We start from the raw sequence: 15497 nt of genomic DNA on the forward strand, positions 1-15497 counted from the left end.
TATTACGCAAATCCAGAGTTCGGCTTGTGCCTAGCTATTATCAATGCGCTATTTTTTAAACTCGATGCATGTTAGTTCCCTGTTGTTCGGGCGTCAGTCACAGTTCTTTGAATACTACTACTGCTACTAAATAGTACTACTACTACTACTACTACTACTACTGAGTAGTAGAGATGGTCATGTAACTGTTTCGAAACAAATGAAACAGTACAATGTAATGTTTCGATACGTTGTTTCGAAACAGTGAAAGAATTTGTGTTTTGTAATCTAATAAACTTACACAATTTATCATCTTGAATGTCTACTGTATAAGTATGTCCATATAAACACAAATGAGGTGCGAGAGCGCTAATCATATAGCAGGAAGTATGAAACTATCACTTGGCCGTCTTGGCAGTTTCGTATTTCCTGCAGCAAATGCACTGCTTTCGTGTCGTGTGACTTTCATACTTTTCAATTGGCTGAGGACAGCCATAGCTGAAGACAGAAGAACCATCACGAACGGAACTGGAGGTGGGAGCGAACTGCAGAAACTACGGATATGCTACTGGGATTCCCACATTCCGTTAGTATGGGTAATATACCCATCCTGCTAATTTACATGCACACAAAGGGAATCATTGTGGATAATAGGCACAGTGACTATAGACTCACAAACAACGCCAAATACTTCGAATAAATAACAAAATATAACAAAAAAATTTTGTCTTTCAAGGTGTTTCGAACCGTTACTATAAATTCACCATGCTTCCCAACCCTTCCCGTTCACCATTACACTATCAGTGATGTGTCAAACAGATTGCTTGCAATTATACCTACATCAAATTTATGTATATATCTAATAACTGTCACTCTACGCCTTTTTTATTCAAAATGTTGTAGGCTTACTTGCGTTTCTTAATATGATTATTGCACATGATCAGAGAAGCGCATATTATAAGAAAAGTGTAATTTAACTAAATGATTTTCAAATATTTGTTATTTTCCATGTGAATAGTATGCGTTGGTTTATTGTTTTGTTAGTGTTTCTAAAGCAGATGTTACGCCATTTCGGAATAGGACAGTCAGCTAGAAACGAAGCTTTATTTTTGGATATCTTGAGCTTCATGCTATTTGTTGTCAAAACTCTTGAAAGTGTTTCACGAAGTGTTACGTTGTGTTTCAGTACCTGTGACGAGCCCGAATCTCGTCCGACACAGAGCGGAATGAAACATCCCTGTTTCGATACAATTAGTCCGTTCCAAGCACAGGTGGACTGAAACAGCCTTCTTTTGAAACAACGATACAGTTTCTGTGTCTGGCTCGAGATCGAATCTGGTCCGGTTATCCGAGACAGGGGCGGAATGAAACACCACTGTTTCGAAACAGTGAACCACAGCCGTTCCGAAACACTGAAACAGTTCCACGTATCGATACACTGTATCGAAACATAGAAACATTGGCCAAGTCTACTGAGTAGTATTAAAAAAAAAAAAAAGACGACTGATTGCTGCGCTCTATCATTTATAAATTACGTAACAGTCGCTGAGTGCATCCACTTTTCTAATGGGAGGTAACCTGATACAAAAAGGAAGTCTGTCAAACTGACATTCATTGCTGGGAACTACACTCCAGGAAATGGAAAAAAGAACACATTGACACCGGTGTGTCAGACCCACCATACTTGCTCCGGACACTGCGAGAGGGCTGTACAAGCAATGATCACACGCACGGCACAGCGGACACACCAGGAACCGCGGTGTTGGCCGTCGAATGGCGCTACCTGCGCAGCATTTGTGCACCGCCGCCGTCAGTGTCAGCCAGTTTGCCGTGGCATACGGAGCTCCATCGCTGTCTTTAACACTGGTAGCATGCCGCGACAGCGTGGACGTGAATCGTATGTGCAGTTGACGGACTTTGAGCGAGGGCGTATAGTGGGCATGCGGGAGGCCGGGTGGACGTACCGCCGAATTGCTCAACACGTGGGGCGTGAGGTCTCCACAGTACATCGATGTTGTCGCCAGTGGTCGGCGGAAGGTGCACGTGCCCGTCGACCTGGGACCGGACCGCAGCGACGCACGGATGCACGCCAAGACCGTAGGATCCTACGCAGTGCCGTAGGGGACCGCACCGCCACTTCCCAGCAAATTAGGGACACTGTTGCTCCTGGGGTATCGGCGAGGACCATTCGAAACCGTCTCCATGAAGCTGGGCTACGGTCCCGCACACCGTTAGGCCGTCTTCCGCTCACGCCCCAGCATCGTGCAGCCCGCCTCCAGTGGTGTCGCGACAGGCGTGAATGGAGGGACGAATGGAGACGTGTCGTCTTCAGCGATGAGAGTAGCTTCTGCCTTGGTGCCAATGATGGTCGTATGCGTGTTTGGCGCCGTGCAGGTGAGCGCCACAATCAGGACTGCATACGACCGAGGCACACAGGGCCAACACCCGGCATCATGGTGTGGGGAGCGATCTCCTACACTGGCCGTACACCACTGGTGATCGTCGAGGGGACACTGAATAGTGCACGGTACATCCAAAGCGTCATCGAACCCATCGTTCTACCATTCCTAGACCGGCAAGGGAACTTGCTGTTCCAACAGGACAATGCACGTCCGCATGTATCCCGTGCCACCCAACGTGCTCTAGAAGGTGTAAGTCAACTACCCTGGCCAGCAAGATCTCCGGATCTGTCCCCCATTGAGCATGTTTGGGACTGGATGAAGCGTCGTCTCACGCGGTCTGCACGTCCAGCACGAACGCTGGTCCAACTGAGGCGCCAGGTGGAAATGGCATGGCAAGCCGTTCCACAGGACTACATCCAGCATCTCTACGATCGTCTCCATGGGAGAATAGCAGCCTGCATTGCTGCGAAAGGTGGATATACACTGTACTAGTGCCGACATTGTGCATGCTCTGTTGCCTGTGTCTATGTGCCTGTGGTTCTGTCAGTGTGATCATGTGATGTATCTGACCCCAGGAATGTGTCAATAGTTTCCCCTACCTGGGACAATGAATTCACGGTGTTCTTATTTCAATTTCCAGGAGTGTACATTTTTATCACCACGCAGAACACATTCGATTTTAACAGACGCTTTACGTACGGGGTGTTCAAAAAGTCTCTCCGCAGTGCCGTATGATAGCCGCGCGTGCCGTATGCCGCAGTGAATGTACCGAAATGAAACTCAGTGAAACACAAGTTATTAATTTATTGAATATTCACTTTCACTTACAAACTTTCACATTAAATGTTGAAAGTGTCCCCCCCCCCCCCCCCCCTTTTGTTGAATACACAATTCAATTCGTCTAATCATGTTTCCAAACACAAGCTGTAACATTTATTCCGTAACAGAAGCAGTGAAAATGGATATTGCAGTTCAATTCATCGATGGATTTTGGACGGTTTTTATAGACAGTTGCTTTCGCTGCACCCCAGAAGAAAAAGTCAGGTGGTGTTAGGGCAGGCGATCGTGGAGGCCAAAGTCCCTGTGAAACCTTGCGATCACCAAAAACATCAGCAAGCAGTGACATTGAAAAGCGAGCCGTATGCGTGGTTGCACCATCTTATTGAAAATAACCGTTCAGTATTTCACTAAACACAAGTTCTCCTATGAATGGCTACAGAATATCACTGCAGTATCTTTGTGCGTTTATTGTTTCGTTGAAAAATATGAGACCCACAATCGGACGTCTAGAAATTGCAATTTTATTTTCACACAATGAAGTGGTTCCTCATGAATACACAATGGATTTGCAGTACTCCACATACGAGAATTTTGCGAGTTCATGTACCCGGATAAATGAAAGCTCGCCTCATCAGAGAAAAACGTTTCATTAAGAATATCCCTTCCATTTCGTTGAACGGAATTTTTGAACCATTGACAATAATGCAGTCGCTTGCCATGATCCGTATTTTCAGTTCTTGCTCGACTGTCGTGTTGAATGGGAAAAGTTGTAATTTTTTCCTTACAGCTGTGTGGGCCGTTCCGACACTAACGTCGATTTCCTGGGCAAGCTTTCTTACTGACTTGTTCGGACTCGCGGACATTTTATCGGAAATATCGAGTAGTTTATCCTCAGACAAAACGCTAGGACGACCACTTCTCGGTGCATCTGTCACTGAACCCGTACTTCGAAATTTGTTAATCAAATCTCGCACATTATCGAGATGTGGGAGTGTTATCTCCGGGCAAATTGAATTAAATGTCTGACGAATTGAAACTGTGTATTTACCGCCAGCTTTGAACACTTGTTCCACTAAAAACACACGTTCTTCAATGGTTAGCATTTTAACGTGACAAAAGCGAAACAAACGAACAAAGGAACTAAACTTTAACGTTCTCGCCAACACGTAACGACACACAACAATGATACAACTGAAGCTGGCCGACATAAACGAAACAGTGGAATGTTGGGAGAGTCCACCTGCAGGGAAGTAACCCAAGCAGGTGAACGGCTAACAATCATACGGCACTGCGGAGAGATTTTTGAACATGCCGTATTTCATTGAAGAAACAGACAGATACCCATCACAACTTTCCTGAAGTTCTTCCTCTGAATGATACTCTAGTTCCATATCAGAAGTGTTACCACTGGTTAATGAAAAATCGTCGCCTTTTTCGTTTATTTCTTGATCTATTTCAATGACACCTCCCTCCACAGACCGACTAACAATTTCATCAAAGTCGGGAAAGTTAAAAATGACACATTCGTGCCAACACATTTTGAGCTATAGGTAATGTACTGGAGGATAACAGGTACGTAGTACACGAGGGGCGGTCTACGAGACTCCAAAACCTACCAGTAACACGTGCCAATAATAAACGCAGATAGCGATAACGCAACCGACTAAAGAAAAGAAATCGTAAGCTTGGTAATTTAAGGAGGGTAAGGGGGGGGGGGTATAGAAGCATTCCACCACAACTGGCCTTGGAGAGCGAGTTCGAAAATTTTCGCGCGGTCTGAGAGACCACACCTCGTGAGGTAAGGGTTAAACCGGGGCCTTTTTATGACAGGTTTTTCTGGTTTCATTTAAGTTTAAAAAAAAATTTCTTTGATAAAACAATGATAAATGCAAATCTTTGTACACCTGCAAGACAGTGCCATGAATGGATTGCACTGAAACTCTAAGTTTCACTCAGTGTGTTCCAAAAACGGGCTGTATTTCTGATCTTTTCATTCGAATTAAATACCTGTGGGATATATACGAAAACTGAATGGAAATTAAATCCTTAGCTTTCCTTCCTATTGAGCAATGCACATCGCTATTTTTTAGCTAACAGTATCAAACACCTCTGATGACTGGCAAACATAATACGGTGGCAAATGGCTCTAGTTTCTGTTCTAAACGAAGATACAATACACTACTGGCCATTAAAATTGCTACACCAAGAAGAAAGGCACGTGATAAACCGGTATTCATTAGACAAATATATTATACTAGAAATGACATGCGATTACATTTTCACGCAATTTGGGTGCATAGATCCTGAGAAATCAGTACTCAGAACAGGCACCTCTATCCGTAATAACAGCCTTGATACGCATGGGCTTTGAGTCAAACAGAGCTCGGATGGCGTGTACAGGTACAGCTGCCCATGCAGCTTCAACACGATACCACAGTTCATCAAGAGTAGTGACTGGCGTATTGTGACGAGCCAGTTGCTCGGCCACCATTGACCAGACGTTTTCAGTTGGTGACAAATCTGGAGAATGTGCTGGCCAGGGCAGCAGTCGAACATTTTCTGTATTCAGAAAGGACCGTACAGGACCTGCAACATGCGGTCGTGCATTGTCCTGCTGAAATGTAGGGTTTTGCAGGGATCGAATGAAGGGTAGAGCCACGGGTCGTAACACATCTGAAATGTAACGTCCACTGTTGAAAGTGCCGTCAATGCGAACAAGAGGTGACCGTGACGTGTAACCAATGGCACCCAATACCATCAAGCGGGGTGATACGGCAGTATGGCGATGACGAAGACACGCTTCCAATGTGCGTTCACCGCGATGTAGCCAAACACGGATGCGACCATCATGATGCTGTAAACACAACCTGGATTCATCCGAAAAAATGACGTTTTGCCATTCGTGCACCCAGGTTCGTCGTCGAGTACACCATCGCAGGCTTTCCTGTCTGTGATGCAGCGTCGAGGGTAACCGCAGCCACGGTCTCCGAACTGATAGTCCATGCTGCTGCAAACGTCGTCGAACTGTCCCTGCAGATGGTTGTTGTCTTGCAAACGTCCCCATCTGTTGACTCAGGGATCGAGACGTGGCTGCACGATCCGTTACAGCCGTGCAGATAAGATGCCAGTCATCTCGACTGCTAGTGATACGGGGCCGTTGGGATCCAGCACGGCGTTCTGTATTACCCTCCTGAACCCACCGATTTTGATTGGATCTCGACCAACGCGAGCAGCAATGTCGCGATACGATAAACCGCAATCGCGATAGGCTACAATCCGACCTTTATCGAAGTCGGAAACGTCATGGTACGCATTTCTCCTCCTTACACGAGGCATCACAACAACGTTTCAGGAGGCAACGCCGGTCAACTGCTGTTTGTGTACGAGAAATCGGTGGGAAACTTTCCTCATGTCAGCACGTTGTAGGTGTCGCCACCGTCGCCAACCTTGTGTGAATGCTCTGAAAAGCTAATCATTTGCACATCACAGCATCTTCTTCCTGTCGGTTACATTTCGCGTCTGTAGCACGTCGTATTCGTGGTGTAGCAATTTTAATGGCCAGTAGTGTAGTAAGAGTCCCATACTCAGGAACTGAGCTTAAGGAGCAGAAGCAGGAATCCTGAACCGCTATCCTGGGAAGGGTGCGAGTGGAGGAGGTTTTTCCATCGCCCTCCTCCGACCTGTTACTAAGTGTCGAGTGTGTTTTTGTACATAGGGGATGACAGTGATGGCTTCTGGTACTGGGTGGAGTTGTGTTTGTGTTTTTATGGATGAGGAGGGAGAGGTTGACACTCGGTGCTGGCACGTAGTGTAATCCTCTCGAGAAGTATGAAGGAGGCTGCCGAGCTTAACATCCAAATCCGCCGGACGAATCGCCGTCAACTGTGTCGCATATCCTCTCTTCAAGAGACATCGTGGAGAGGTTCGGAACTTAATCCAGGACACTGGCGCTAAAACTGGCGATCAGGAGGTTTAAACTACCATATCCCCACCCCTGGCTAGCCAAATACTGGTAGCGAAAGTAGCATCCACCACCACCAGGATACCCTATGTGACCAACAGTGTCCGGACACCGCCAAAAGCAAATGGTTTTCATATTAGGTGCATTGTGCTGCAACCTGCTGCCAGATACTCCATATCAGCGACCTCAGTAGTCATTAGACATCGTGAGAGAGCACAATGGGGCGCTCTGCGGAACTCACGGACTTCGAACGTGGTCAGGTGATTGGGTGTCACTTGTGTCGTACGTCTGTACGCGAGATTTCCACACCCCTAAACATCCCTAGGTCCAGCGTTTCCGATGTGATAGTGAAGTGGATACGTGAAGGGACACGTACAGCACAAAAGCGTACAGGCCGACCTCGTCTGTTGACTGACAGAGACCGCCGACAGTTGAAGAGGGTCGTAAAGTGTAATAGGCAGACATCTATCCAGACCGTCACACAGCAGTTACAAACTGCATCACTATCCACTGCAAGTACTATGACAGTTGGGCGGGAGGTGAGAAAACTTGGATTTCGTGGTCGAGTGGCTGCTCATAAGCCACACATCACGCCAGTAAATTCAAACTACGCCTCGCTTGGTGTAAGGAGCGTAAACATTGGACGATTCAACAATGGGAAAACGTTGTGTGGAGTAGAGATGGGCAAACTGAAACAAGTAACTGTTTCGAAACAAATGAAACAGTACAATGTAATGTTTCGATACGCTGTTTCGAAACAGTGAAACAGTTTGTTTTGTAATCTAATAAACCTACATATTTTATCATCTTGAATGTCTACTCTATAAGTATGTCCATATAAACACAAATTAGGTGCGAGAGTGCTAATCATATCGCAGAAAGCATGAAACTATCACTTAGGCGTCTTGGCAGTTTCGTATTTCCTGCAGCAAATGCGCTGCTTTCGTGTCGTGTGACTTTCATACGACAGAAGAACCACCACGAACGGAACTGGAGGTGGGAGCAAACTGCAGAAACAACGGATATGCTACTGGGATTCCCATATTCTGTTAGTACGAGTAATATACCCATCCTGCTAATTCTCATTCACACAAAGGGAATCATTGTGGATAATAGGCACAGTGACTATAGACTCACAAATAAAGCCAAATAATTCGAATAAATAACAAAATATAACAGAAAATTTTTTTGTCTTTCAAGGTGTTTCGAACCGTTACTATGCTTCCCAGCCCTTCCCGTTCACCATTACACTATCAGTGATACGTCAAACAGATTGCTTGCAATTATACCTACATCAAATTTATGTATATGTCTAATAACTGTCACTCTACGCCTTTTTTTATTCAAAATGTTGTAGGCTTACTTGCGTTTCTTAATGTTATTACTGTACATGAACAGAGGCGTATGTTATAAAAAAGTGTAATTTAACTGAATGATTTTCACATATTTATTATTTGGAATGTGAATAGTATGCGTTGTTCTATTGTTTGGTTAGTGTTTATAAAGCAGATGTTACGCCATTTCGTAATAGGACAGTTAGCTAGAAACGACGCTTTATTTTTGGATATCTTAAGCTTCATGCTATTGCTTGTCAAAAAGATTTCGACACTCTTGAAAGTGTTTCTTGAAGTGTTGTGTTGTGTTTCAGTACCTGTGCCGAGCCCGAATCTCGTCCGACAAAGAGCGGAATGAAACATCACTGTTTCGATACAATTAGTCCGTTCCAAGCACAAGTGGACTGAAACAGCCTTATTTTGAAACAACGATACAGTTTCTGTGTCTTGCTCGAGATCGAATCTGGTCCGGTTGTCCGAGACAGGGGCGAAATGAAACACCATTGTTTCGAAACAGTGAACCACAGCCGTTCCGAAACGCTGACACAGTTCCACGTATCGATACACTGTATCGAAACATAGAAACAGTGGCCAAGTCTAGTGTGGAGTGACAAATCACAGTACATAATGTGGCGAGCCACGGCAGGGTGTGGGTATGGCGAATGCCCGGTGAACGTCATCTGCCAGTGTGTGTAGTGCCAACAGTAAAATTCGGAGGCGGTGGTGTTATGGTGTGGTCGTGGTTTTCATGGAGGTGGCTTACACTCCTTGTTGTTTTGCGTGGCACTATCACAGCTCAGGCCTACATTGATGTTTTCAGCACCTTCTGGCTTCCCACTGTTGAAGAGCAATTCGGGGATGGCGATTGCATCTTTCAACATGATCGAGCACCATAATGCACAGCCTGTGGCGACAATAACATCCCTGTAATGGACTGGCCTGGACACAGTCCTGACCTGAATCCTACAGAACACCTTTGGGATGTTTTGGAACGCTGACTTCGTGCCAGGCCTCACCGACTGAGATTCATACCTCTCCTCAGTGCAGCACTCCCTGAAGAATGGGCTGCCATTCCCCAAGAAACCTTCCAGCACGTCACTGAACGTACGTCTGCGAGAGTGGGAGCTGTCATCAAGGCTAACGGAGGGCCAACACCATACTGAATTCCAGAATTACCGATGGAGGGCGTCACGAACTTGTAAGTCTTTTCAGCCAGGTGTCCGAATATTTTTGATCACATAGTGTACAATACGTGCCTCTAGCACTAGCAGCACACTAACAGAAATATACGTTGCTGTATAATGCCGCGAATTCTGGATAGTGAGCAGAATGCATTAATTAGTGTACGCTACTTCTCGTGAATTGTAACTTGGCATCTGTCAAAAATGGCTCTGAGCATTGTGGGACGTATCATCTGAGGTCATCAGTCCCCTAGAACAACATCACACACATCCGTGCCCGAGGCAGGATTCGAACCTGCAACCGTAGCAGTCGCGCGGTTCCGGACTGAAGCGCCTAGAACCGCTCGGTCATAGGCCGGCTGGCATTTGTCATGCGGATTTGCGGACAGAGGGGAGAGCTGACAAACTATGCTGCGTGGTGGGTCGCACGGGGGGGGGGGGGGGGGGGGAGCGAGAACGAATTCCGCCTCCATGTATTGCAAGCACCGAGTGCAGGCAACAGAAAGTTGTGTATCGAGCGAGCTTCCATGAGCTCCTGACAGCCGGTTTTCTTTTTCGAAATGGAATGGAAAATAGCCCCCGTGATGAACCAGCTGTGGTGTCACCGCCAGGCACCACACTTGCTAGGTGGTAGCCTTTAAATCGGCCGCGGTCCGTTAGTATACGTCGGACCCGCGTGTCGCCACTATCAGTGATTGCAGACCGAGCGCCGCCACACGGCAGGTCTAGTCAAGAGAGACTTCCTAGCACTCGCCCCAGTTGTACAGCCGACTTTGCTAGCGATGGTTCACTGACAAAATACGCTCTCATTTGCCGAGACGATAGTTAGCATAGCCTTCAGCTACGTCATTTGCTACGACCTAGCAAGGCGCCATGTTTAGCTACTATTGATATTGTGAATCTTGTACAGTCAAGAGCGACGCTCATCATTAATGGATCAAAGTTAAGTATTCCAGAAGCTACGTACGTTTTTTACTAGTCTCATTTCCGTGTCCTGTTCCTGACCTCACGCCAGCCTGCGTGAGCTAAAACGCGTGCCTTTCGGCTTCCTCTAATAACACGGTGTTGGCTCTAAAAGACCGAAGCAACTGTGCAAACACCGCTACTGCAGACCAATAACTCTACATGCACGTCCAATACGTTTCCGCGAGAAAGTCAAATACCTCAGTGTCTGGCTGGACCGAAAATTACTCTGGGGGGACCACATACAACACATGACCAACCGAGCTAGCGCGAGGCTCAAACAGCTCTACCCTATGCTCAACAGGCGTAGCACACTGAACAGAAGGGTGTCGAGGTCCATGTACATGACACTTATCCGACCCCTGATGACGTACGCAGCTCCTGTCTGGGGATACGCTGCGCCTACACGCCTGCGCCGTCTGCAGCTCATACACAACAAAGTACTCAAAATCATAAGCAATGCTCCACGATACACACGCATCGCGGACCTTCACTGGGAATACCGACTTGAGACTCTCACGGAGGTAATCCACAAACTCACCACAAGACTATACAGAAACTCCAGACATTCGCAGAACCCGTTTATTCTGAATTACTAGCACTCGCGCAGTTGTACAGCCGACTTTGCTAGCGATGGTTCACTGACTACGTCCGTTCTCATTAGCCGAGACGACAGTTTAGCATAGCCTTCAGCTACGTCATTTGCTACGACCTAGCAAGGCGCCATATTCAGTTACTATGAATGTATTCTGAACAGATAATATCGTGAATCATGAACCGTCAAGAGCGACGTTCATCATTAATGTATTAAAGTTAAGTATCAAACTAATTACGTCTGTTTCCGAATTCTAATTCCTTGTTATGTTCCTCCCCACGCCAGCCTGCGTGAGCTAAAACGTGTGCATTTCGGCCTCCACTAGTAACACGGGGTTGGCTCTTCTGCCAACACAACACCAGCAAGCGCATCATCACTAATTTTCGTAAAAATCACACTGAATTATAGCGCAAAAAAGACAGACAGCTCAGAAAACGACAGTGAAGTCAACGCTGCGCCGTTGGGAACTATCGTCTGCAAATCGCTACGGCACTAATTTTCCCGGCTGCTACCGCTGACTGAACATGTTGTTGTTGTTGTGGTCTTCAGTCCTGAGACAGGTTTGATGCAGCTTTCCATGCTACTCTATCCTGTGCAAGCTTCTTCATCTCCCAGTACCTACTGCAACCTACATCCTTCTGAATCTGCTTAGTGTATTCATCTCTTGGTCTCCCCCTACGATTTTTACCCTCCACGCTGCCCTCCAATACTAAATTGGTGATCCCTTGATGCCTCAGAACATGTCCTACCAACCGATCCCTTCTTCTGGTCAAGGTGTGCCACAAACTTTCTTCTCCCCAATCCTATTCAATACTTCCTCATTAGTTATGTGATCTACCCATCTAATCTTCAGCATTCTTCTGTAGCACCACATTTCGAAAGCTTCTATTCTCTTCTTGTCCAAACTATTTACCGTCCATGTTTCACTTCCATACATGTCTACACTCCATACAAATACTTTCAGAAATGATTTCCTGACACTTAAATCTATACTCGATGTTAACAAATTTCTCTTCTTCAGAAACGCTTTCCTTGCCATTGCCAGTCTACATTTTATATCCTCTCTACTTCAACCATCATCAGTTATTTTGCTCCCCAAATAACAAAACTCCTTTACTACTTTAAGTGTCTCATTTCCTAATCTAATTCCCTCAGCATCACCCGACTTAATTCGACTACATTCCATTATCCTCGTTTTGCTTTTGTTGATGTTCATCTTATATCCTCCTTTCAAGACACTGTCCATTCCGTTCAACTGCTCTTCCAGGTCCTTTGCTGTCTCTGACAGAATTACAATGTCATTGGCAAACCTCAAGGTTTTTACTTCTTCTCCATGGATTTTAATACCTACTCCGAATTTTTCTTTTGTTTACTTTACTGCTTGCTCAATATACAGATTGAATAACATCGGGGAGAGGCTACAACCCTGTCTCACTCCCTTCCCAACCACTGCTTCCCTTTCATGTCCCTCGACTCTTATATCTGCCATCTGGTTTCTGTACAAATTGTAAATAGCCTTTCGCTCCCTGTATTTTACCCCTGCCACCTTTAGAATTTGAAAGAGAGTATTCCAGTCAACATTGTCAAAAGCTTTCTCTAAGTCTACTAATGCTAGAAACGTAGGTTTGCCTTTCCTTAATCTTTCTTCTAAGATAAGACTGAACATGCCTGAAAATAATGTCAAGCGGTATGTACGACGTTTTAGAAAAGTGTGGTTAAGTGAGAAACAATTAAAGGACTGGTTGTTAGAGATACCCGGGGAACCTAGTGGTGCGCGGTGTAAATACAGGGTGTACATAAAGTCCGCCAACACTTTCAGTTATTTATTGCACAAGAACTAAACATTGTGCAGATGTCATAGATATTTCATTTTGAAGAGAAACTCTGAATCTTGTTTCCAAACATTCGATATGCGAACCACGAGTGACCTGGCAGACGTGAATACGGTAATCGAATTCTCGTCATACCCGTCCCAGCATGGCATCGTCGACTGTGGCAGTCGCTTCCCGTCTTCTCTCCCGGAGCTCTGCTACATCACGTGGTAGAGGCGGTACACTCACCAGATCTTTGATGTGTCCCCGCGGAAAAATATCACACGGAGTGAGATCTGGTGATCGGGGAGGCCATTCCGTGAAAGAGCTGTCCCCTTCTGTAGCACGGCCAATCCATCGATGCGGCAGGTCTGTGTTCCCGCGAACTAAACGATGAAAATGGGGCGGGCCGGCCGTCATGGCCGAGCGGTTCTAGGCGCTTCAGTCCGGAACCGCGCGACTGCTACGGTCGCAGGTTCGAATCCTGCCTCGGGTATGGATGCGTGTGTTGTCCTTAGGTTAGTTAGGTTTAAGTGGTTCTAAGTTCTAGGGGACTAATGACCTCAGACGTTATGTCCCATAGTGCTCAGAGCCATTTGAAACATGTTTTTTTTTGGGGGGGGGGGGGGCGGAGCCCCATTCTGCTGAAAGAAGAACCGAGAGTCCGATTGCATTTGAGGCATCAGCCATTGCTGCAATACGTCCAAGTAGGAATATCCAGTGACAGTGCTCTAGGCGGAGAAGAATAACCCGTACAGTTTTCGACGTTACGAGGCACAAAAAACACTTTCTACCCCTGATTCGACAATTATGACTGTTCACTTTCCCATTAGCGTGAAAAATATCTTCGTCGCTGCCGCCAATGCCGTCCCCATCCTCATTCAGTTGCTGCAACTGCGAACAAAATTCCAAAAGCTTGACTTTGTCGTCGTCATTGAGCTTCTGCACCAGCTCCAATTTGAATGGTTTCATAGACAGCTTACGTCGCAGGACTTTCCACACTGTCATTGGAGCCATTTATAGTTCACGGGATGCACGACGCACAGATTTCTTTGGACTGCTTATGAATGTCTCTCGTACGCTCTCCACATTCACTTCACGCACACTGGGACGTCCGCTTCTCTTTCCCGGGCACAGGCAACCCGGCGTAACGAATTTGTTGCGCCAGTGGTAAAAGGCCTTCCTTGTTGGTTGCTGCTTACCGTACTTGGTTCTAAACATTCGTTGAACAGCTGTAGCACACTTGCTTTAGTGGAACTCCAACACACAGAAAGCTCGCTCCATACCTGAACTCGCCACGTTTGCGACTAGCGCTGACTATTGGCAAATTACCAAACTACGCTCTGTCGGTACATACGAAAAAAACTTCCAGGGTTTCTGTTCAAAATGACATATGTGTGATATCTGTACAATGTTTGATTCTTGTGCAATAAATAATTGAAAGTGTTTCTGAACTTTATGTACACTCTGTATTTCCAATGCAACCTGACTGTGCATTTGTCAGATTTACTTCAGCATGGAAAAAATGAGAAACATTTAAACGCAGCTGAACCTTTTTCATCTTCACAAACAGACAAAATTGCCATTACGGTCTACCAAACATACATAAGCCGCTCTTAACCTTGTTTGTGTTTAAAGATTGTGCAGTTGGATCCGTTGATCATCTTTCAGATTTAACCAAGAAATTTTTGTCAAAGTGCTGACCATGCATCTCTTTTATGGCTACACCGTATGTAGAGCAGTGCTTTGATCAGGAACACTCTCTTCCAACACTTTAAATCAGAACTACAGAACGATGTTGCTAATTGACGTTTCAGCCTTTTTATAGATGAATCTACAGACGTTTCTGTTACCAAATTGTTGGCTGTGTGCATTGCATATTTTTCAAAACAACAAAGCAGAGGTATTTCCACCTTTTTAGGAATTGTTGAACTAGAACAGGGCAATGCTGAATCTATTGTTACTGCAGTAAAGTGATTACTTTCAGATTGTGGCCTAGACATTAAACAAATGAGAGGATGGGTAATAACCATGGGGTTTACCAGAAACTGAAATGTGAGGTCCCTAATCTTATATTGCTCGCCTGTATTTGCCATTCAGTTGAGTTAGCAGGGTCCTCTGCTGCCCATATGCTACCAAGGAATATTGAGTTCTTAATTTGTGGAATTTATCCTTGGTTTTCTAAATCTTCTTCTCGACAAGCCATGTACAGGGAGTTGTTTAAAGCCATATATGATGGAGCCGTACCCCTTGAAATTATTCACTAATCAGACGCAAGGTGGCTATCAATCAAAGATACTGTTATTCGCACGTAAGTCAGTGGCTTGAACTACAGACACATTTTGACATATCCAGACTCAGACTTAAGCGCTATACAGCTGAACTACACATGTCAAAAAAAGTTTTACATCACCTCGATTCCGAGAGTTCCGCAACCTCTACAGAAAATTGGAACAGAGATCAACATAAACATCATTTCCGCCCTTTTTAT

This window comes from Schistocerca cancellata, chromosome 11 (assembly GCF_023864275.1).
Source record: "Schistocerca cancellata isolate TAMUIC-IGC-003103 chromosome 11, iqSchCanc2.1, whole genome shotgun sequence".
NCBI classification, from domain to species: Eukaryota; Metazoa; Arthropoda; class Insecta; order Orthoptera; family Acrididae; genus Schistocerca; species Schistocerca cancellata.